The sequence below is a fragment of the Anguilla anguilla genome, chromosome 6 (assembly GCF_013347855.1).
Source record: "Anguilla anguilla isolate fAngAng1 chromosome 6, fAngAng1.pri, whole genome shotgun sequence".
NCBI lineage: Eukaryota > Metazoa > Chordata > Actinopteri > Anguilliformes > Anguillidae > Anguilla > Anguilla anguilla.
The window spans coordinates 28,267,876-28,276,166 of NC_049206.1; the positions used below are offsets into that span (position 1 = coordinate 28,267,876).

The window sequence follows — 8,291 nt, forward strand, 5'->3', positions numbered from 1 at the left end:
TGCCCCTAGTGGCTGATCTATGGGCTGCAGTGGTCAGTGGTTACTCGAGGTACTGCAGTTTAGCAAGCCGCTGGTACCAAAAAAAATCGTTTCCACATTGAAGTCCATTTAAAACTACCAATGTGACCGGACCACATTACCTCCCATCCCCCCAAGTTACGCTTAACTTCCTACTGGACCAGCATTATGTAAAACTTTGGTTTTCCATAATATAGTGTAATCATGTTTGGTATCGTTGGAAATCTGATGGGTAAGTCATGGGGAAATTGATGTCTATGGTGGTGTGGTACAGTGGGCGCTAACTTGATCTTGGTACCTATGAGATAGATTTCAGAGATAGCGCAAGCAGGATCATTGATGTACTGTTTTGTTGTGATTGTGTCCTTCTTTGATGACTTGAGGTTTTTCTTTGATCATTTCGTATATAAGGGGAAAAATGGAATGGTTTGAGGAGACAACCTCCTGCGCAACCTTCTCATGTAGCCGTTTCACCATTCACATTTTGTAGTGCACATTGTATATTGCTATTACTGAACACACTGTACAATAAATTGCATTCACTTTAACCTGGTATTCCTCTTTGACTCTTACCACAGACCACCTAGTGGCTAAGGTCCTAACATACACATACAGCTCAGTATATCTGCACATAGTCGCTAGTCTATACACTATTGCGATTGCAAAGATATACAATTATATTTTTGCAGGCTACACACGCCAGAGGCACATCAGAGTCTACCGACATAGCAATTCATATAGACACTACTGGCAGGTCATTTGCAGTCTCCTTCTATGTATAACGGTTAGCACAGAGGAAAGGTTAAAACATTACTTGGAGCCAGAAAATCGAGATGTCACTAAATTAATCCCATTCCAGCGACACCAGGTTAGACATACGCATTACTTTGCTACTCAGTTACTTCTGTTGTTTGGTGTGTCTGGGGGGATTCTTATAAAGAGATGTTGGCAGCACAAATTAATACAAAAATTAATTAATTAATTAATTCACCATTGGTGACCTCTCGATGCACTGTAATTATGACAGCAAACAACATAAGAATGGCAATTGGGCTAATGCAGTTTTTCTTTCTGCCTAATTTTAACCTTAATTGTCAAGGATCATCGAAATATTCCACCATTTTCAGTTTAATCATAATTGTTTCAACATATTTTTGACATAAAATTAATCTGTGTTCAATGTGAAGCTTATGAGACATTTAAAAATTGAGGAATCATTCAATTTATGTATTTCAAATTACAACATGGATACAAATCTTTAATAATGTGTTGATTATACTTAAATGATGCAATCATGACATGTCCAAATGTTTAATTTCAATGTATTTATATATATTTGTAATCTCAATGGCATATTAGCTGCACATGTTCTCCTAACTTGTTGACATAAACGTACGTTGTAAGCACATAGACCTTGGCTTCTCTTTGGGTGCGTCCACTCTCCACTCCTCACCTCCTTTTCCTCCACTGCCCCACTACCACTCAACCTACCCAGAAGTATGTGGAGGAAAGGAAGGGAGGAGATGAGTTGGAAGCTGCTTTGCCAATACAGTTCTGTGCGCTTTGCTTGTTTTCTCCTGTACTGGATCACTGGAGGGAGGACATAAAGATCAGTTTCTGGGTCATGGAGAACACAAGGTGGTAGTGGAGGAAAGACGGATACATTTTTTGAGTAAGATTGGGACACACCCTTTTCCTACCCTATATTATATCATAGAGATCTCCAATTATGGCATGAAAATAAGATGTAGACTTAAATAAATAATACATTTAAAAATGCATATCTTTGTCTGTGTGGTAGGAAAAAATATTTCACAAAATTAGAAGTGTTTTTTCTTTTTAAGATAATGCACAGAATTAACATAAATATATGAGTGGAGGTATTTTTATTATGCTGTCAAAAATGAATGGAGCCCAATGGGGAAACTGGCTTTTTGTACGAAAATCACACATATCAGCAGGGGGCGACATTATATCCATTGATGAGGTGAGTAATGAGGCAGCCTCAGTTTCTTACTTGCCTGTGACTTTAAATCCTCTGAACTGCCCATTAAACTTAGAAACTTTCATAAGCAAGCTCTCAAATCTTGGAAGTTGGCCATCTACAAGTTGTCCACTTCAAACATGCAGTGCAGGACAATCAACATGTGTTGTATAGAAATACGTCCTTGTTTTTAAGAAATTGTTTTGATAAGGGTTATATATTTGTTTTAGACTTCATAAAAATGGTCATCACCTTAGTTACGAGAAGTTTTTATTTATTTATTTATTTATTTATTTATTTATTTACTGCAAATTTCAGGGATAAATATATAAGATATATTGAATATGAAAAAAATCATTAGTGACATCTCTGTCAACTTACTACTTTTGGGTAAGGCTCTCTTACAATATGGGTCACTGAAAGGTCTAATCCCCAAACTCAGTATTGGTGGTGTAGATATTTCTGGCAGGAAATGTGATAATAAGCACATTTAGAATGTATTAATCAAGTTGCTTACCAAAAACATTCCATTTATGGGAAAATCTTCTTTGAAAATCCTCTTAACAAACTCTCGTGTAGTCATAACAAATTTGCACTCCCTAATAAGATCAAAGAAGTTAATGTAAAAATGTCTTATCCCTGTAAGAAATGCTTCCATAAGTTCAAGCCAGAAATCTCTCTTGAATGGTCATTTTGTGGTGTTGTATCTGAGTCAATTTCACACTTATTTTTTGATTGCCCTCACACATATAATTTCTGATTAGATGTTACAAAGATAATTTAGTGACATATAATAGGTTAGCGTGCATAACTGAAGCCATTGTCCTATTTTTGTATTGTAACACTTGCATTCTGATTATTGATGACCATCCAATGATTTTTCAAAAATGAACTCAAAACTGTCCATGACTCTTTATGTAAGATAGCCTAACATATATTGAGAAAATTGCTAAAACTTCTAAAATTTTGAAAAAAATTACAGATAAAATAAAGTTCCTAGCAGAGATTTATTATTCTTGTTTCCCTCTTCCAGACATGGCACATATGATGCAAAACGATCCCCTGCATTGTAAATACTGTGTATGTTAACTTTATTGTTGACGTCTTGTCGTGTTGCATGCAATGTGTTGTCTACTGTTACTGTTGTGTTTGTTGAAATATAATAATAATAATAATAATAATAATAATAATAAGGACCGATGCAACACCGGAAGTGTTTCACATTTTCAAAATGTGATTGGTAACACTTCCGGAAACGGAAGTGCGTTCTCTGGAAGAAGCAGAAACACTTATTTTTAAATTTGTTGTTTTTTGTCAAGCAATCAATAATGACGGTTGTAAGTGGTAAGCCTGAGTTATCTTTAACTAGTAAGTAATGTCTCTTACACACGTGGCAACAACTAACTAGATATCTTGGTTTTTATCTTTGCCGTTTGCAAATGTGGTTTCAAAACCTTACATTATCATAAAACACATGAATTTTAGTATTACACTTCATATTTTATTCATTAATCCAGTGTATGTTGGCTTAATATGAGGGGTTAATATGTAAGCACCAGAAGGTCCTAGATTTTCTGTCTTGTTTATAGAATATTTGTCTGGGATTTCATTTCAGGTGCAGCCAGGACAGGGCGACAAAGCAGCCCTTAATGACATGCGATCTCTGTCAGGGGGGGAGCGCTCGTTCTCCATCGTGTGTTTTGTGTTGTCGCCCTGGACCATTGACGAGGCCCCCTTACAATGTCTGGACGAGTTTGACGTCTAAATGGTGAGATGACCTTGTGGTAGTTCTACTAGAACTAGTCTCAGGGCACAGACGGTCAGATCTTGGGAGATTTGGAGACTCTCTTTCCTTAGCGTATGGGAAGCTCACTTGCAGCAATGGCATGTCAGATGCTCTGAAGTTAGTATGTGGAAGTGTAGCATATTTGACATGCCTCCTCTTGATGTTTCAATCACCACCCTCATCTGAGACCCACCCTCAGTTAACTGATTTGTTTAAAATAATGTATCTGAATGTCCAACACATTCCTGCTACATGACAAAAGACATTGGTCCCCAAGGCTGGTCCTGGGGAGCTGCAGGGTCTACTGGTTTTTCACCTCAAATCAGCAACCAGTTCAGACCCACTTAAGCAGCAAAGACTCATTTTCAGACCTTAAATGTTCCCAAAACTCTCTGTTTCAAAAAACAATCATACAGAAATTGGGAAGAAATACACACAAATGGGTCCCAGAATGCAGGCAGTCCAAAATTGAGGGGTCCTGGATCCTATTGTGGCAGGATCTGGCACAAATTAAACACCGATGCTGCTGGCAGGCGGTTGTAGACACCAGGGTGTTTCTGTTATTTTGGGCGTTCAGCAGATCATTAAAGTGTTGTCATCATAGAAGTGGTAGCTGGAGTACTAGAACTGGCCAACGGTCTCCAAAAAAATCTCTGAAAGTGTAAATTAATTTAGTGAAGCAGTTCACCTGAATAAGCTTGGGTATAGCAGCAGTGCTCACTTGGGATATTAACCCACTGCAAACCCACCACTTCCTTTGTTCAGCTTCCCCTTGTACCATACTTTGAACGCAGCCCATTGTCAAAGTGGTCAATGATGGTGAGATGTAGCTACCTGTGGTGTATCAGATACACTAGTGTTGTGTGTGGAATACAAAATGTTCTCTACTATCCTCAGGGTTACATGAAGCAACATAAACATAACTAACTATCTTAATTGTTTCAGGATATGGACAACCGGAGAATATCCCTCGACATGATGCTTAGGATCGCTGCTAGCCAACGTTTCCGACAGTTCATTTTCCTCACCCCTCAGAACGAGGTATGGTAGCTTTGTCTTATTTCCAAGGCAAACAAGGTTTTTGCCATTTTAAGTTCATGTTTCAAGATCTGTCAATCAGTCCAGTTGCACTGTATCCTTTTTTGTTTTATTTTTTTTTAGTTTGAAGTTTGAATGAGTTACATTCATGTTCTCACTTTCAGGAGGCCCTACTATAAAAACAAGACCAGGTCAAAACCTAGTATATGGCTGGACCTAACACACGTGATCCGGCCGACCAATGATGTAACTTCATAACTCGACCGACCAATGGTGTAACTTCATCACTCACTCAGTCACAGACATTTGCATTTGTAGGTCTGTATTATAAAAGCTTATATATATTGTGCATGTTATTTACCGTGAAGGAAATTACAGTGTTTTATGCAAGTGAGAATGGAAAGTGTGGGAGATACGATCCCTTGAGTTCCAGGTTCTTTCTGAGGAGTCGTGAATTCCAACTTTGTGAAACCAAAAGAAGTTCAACAGAATTTATTATGGATCCACAATAAACAATCTGAGCAGGATCCTAGACATGGATTCCCCCTCTCTGCCGAAGTGCTGTAATCCATCCCCCCGAATTTCACTGTTTTATACATTCAAGGATAAGGGCGTGTTCTTTTGCCGTACTGACCGAAAGTGCAAGCGCGGATGGCTAGTTACTTATGACCTAGTTTAAGAGTCGGTAGTACATCATAAGGCCATTGTTTTAGAGACAGCAACTGATAATCGTGCCGTGTTTACATAACAATCTGTCACATGCACAACAATCTTGGGACTCGCTGACTCTCTCCACATTCCACAACACTTGCTTTGCATAACAAAGAATCTCTTATAAAAACAGATGATTGGATCAATAACTAAATATATTTAAATAGAATTAGGTGTTTAAATCAATACTATATTTGAATTTTTGATACCTGCAAGAGGTTTTGTGATGTGTCTTCAGGTGTCAGTAAGTTAGCACACAATTTGTATTTTATTTTGCCTCTTGACTAGCTGTTTTTCTCAGGTCTTATCTAACTGGCAAAAGAACATTACCCACCAGTGACGTATGCCCTTGAGTGAGGAGAGATTCTCAGGCCAGGCCTGACACTTGATCAGAATAAAATTCCTGGCCTAACAAATGCTATATAAAACAATATATTAGATCAAAATATTCCCTCAACAAAAGTAATCTGTGTAATAATAAAATAAATGTATGTAAGGAAATACAGTGTTGTCAGGACCTCCTCAAAGAGGCTCATTCAGTTCAGTAAGTTCCCCCAGTTTTTGAAACTCCTATAATCTTAGGGCCATATTTACTAAGAATGACACAAATTACCGCCAGACACAGAATTCTTTGTCGTCGCATGTTTTGAATTTAGCGGGGTATTTACTAAGACTGGTTATGTAAATGAGCACACCCGCAGCAAGTTCATTTAAATCCACTGTCAGTATTTAAAATGTGTCTTTCCCATTGCAGGAAAGCACCATTGTTTTATCACTCCATCTCTAGTGAAGTGTCAGGAAGTACATAGATGCAATGGATAGGCACCATCACCTTTAAATGTTAACAAGTCTCATTAATAACATAGGGGAGAGTCGCTATGAACGTAATGCTTGATAAATGTAACATCAATGGTCAATGACTTAATGTAAAACACGGCTACCATAGCCATTTTAGGTTTGTTCATGCACAGTTCAGTCCTCTAGAGCGTCCCAAAGGGAAAGACCAATGTGATAACAGTCAAAAACTGTTCCCGAAGTAAATTTCGGGTATAAGCTTGCATTTTAGGAATGCCGGATCTCTCGGTTTACCAGCACAAGCCTTACCAGTGTGGCACCTTAGTAAATATGGAACACTATCTCGTTAGCGTCTGTAAAAGCCCCACATATCTTCAGTAAATTTGGCCCTCTAGTCTCTTGTTAGAAGAGAATGAGACCATGCAGTGATGTGTGTGTCAGCACCAGGCATTCAGACTCAGTCCTTTATTTTCCAGCTCCCTCCCACTCAGCAACCTGATCCGGGTTCATCGGCTGAAGGATCCAGACCGCACCCAGACTGTGCTGCCCTTCGGCAAAGGGAACCGAGAGGAGGCGGAGGGATGAGGTAGAGCACCCTCCCGTCCCCAGGCTCCGTTACCCAATCAGCACCCTTACTAAGGGAATCATGCCATTCTTTGGACTGGGAGATGCAAAACCAAAAACTAAAAAAATAAAGCTTGGATAATGAAAGATTGTTAAATGGCCCACATTTGGAATATTTTAGTTCTGCGGAAGGAAATTTTCAGTTACAAAGGTAAGATGTTTCTGAGAAGAAATGTCCCAGTCACAAAACATTTGAATTCTTTTTCTAATAACCAATCAGATTTATACTTTAATATGTTAGCTTTGTTTTAAGCAGTTTAAATTATTGAGTTCAATCAGAAACATATTATAAATGGTGGGTGACTCTTTCTATCCAGTTCATTTTGTCATATTTTAGTTCCTGGGGGAGAGGAGGATCATCCACTTTTGTGTGTTCTGTTTGTGTTGTATACTAAAATTGTATGCTTACATAAAGTTCGCATATGAAAATTGTTTACTGTTAAATGTGCAATTATTGATTACAAGTTTGAAGTGAAGCAAGTGTTTATTCTGTAATAATTAGCAGTGTAAAGCTTCCTTTTTTTACTTTTGTATGTGGAAGACAGATTTTTTTCTGTGTCTGAAAGTAAACATTTGACTTTCTAAAATAAATATACTTTTCTGATGCTAAATTTTCTGTGAAATTTCAGTACAGCTACCATCATTCCTTGTTAATGTTTATTGTTGAGATAAACCACATCCACTATTTCACACTTAGACTACGAGCAGGCTGGGAATTGTAATGCCAGACATTATGTCAGGGTGGGTGAGGGAATGGACCCAAACGCAGAGTCGAAAAAACACTCAAAATCCAAAGGGTAAACACAAAACCGAGGATGTTACTTTTAATACATACAAAAACAACAAAACAACAAAAACAAAGCCGCGCAGGGAAAGTCAAAAATGGACAAAGTTCTTAAAGCGCAAAAACAGAGAAAATGCAGAAATCCAAAAACAATGCAAAGACAGAGCATGGGCATGGCGGAAACACTCAGGGCAAAACACTGAGTCACAAGTACACGAAGGCACACAAACCGAAACACAATCCGAAACGCACACAAAAGGATCCAGCACCTGAGTCATGGAAGAAGGGAACTTAAATAGACAAGACGCTGACAAGACACAGGAGGGCACAATGAACAATCAGGCCACAGAGAGGGAAGGGAAAACGAGACAACCCAAAAACAATAATAGAATAATTGAAAACAATAATACAATTAAACAGGGGAAAAAGGGCAGAACTAAAAACTGAAGTGCCGCCATCTGGCAGCCCAAAAGGGGAAACGCAAACAAGCCACAGAACCATGACACATTAACTAGATTTTCTGGAGAAAAATCCACAGTTTCATTTTGATT

At 38.3% G+C, this 8,291-nt stretch overlaps 1 long non-coding RNA gene across 5 annotated transcripts; it reads left to right on the top strand.

Moving 5' to 3' along the window:
• The first annotated feature begins 51 nt into the window (after positions 1-51).
• LOC118230815 lies at positions 52-7,388 on the top strand. Of its 5 annotated transcripts, none has more exons than XR_004765925.1 (4): positions 52-250; positions 3,618-3,770; positions 4,734-4,829; positions 6,809-7,388. It is a non-coding gene; the product is annotated as an uncharacterized LOC118230815 (long non-coding RNA). The 5 variants fall into 5 exon arrangements; XR_004765926.1 differs by lacking the exon at positions 52-250 and adding an exon at positions 3,257-3,346; XR_004765928.1 differs by lacking the exon at positions 3,618-3,770.
• The last annotated feature ends 903 nt before the right edge of the window (positions 7,389-8,291 follow it).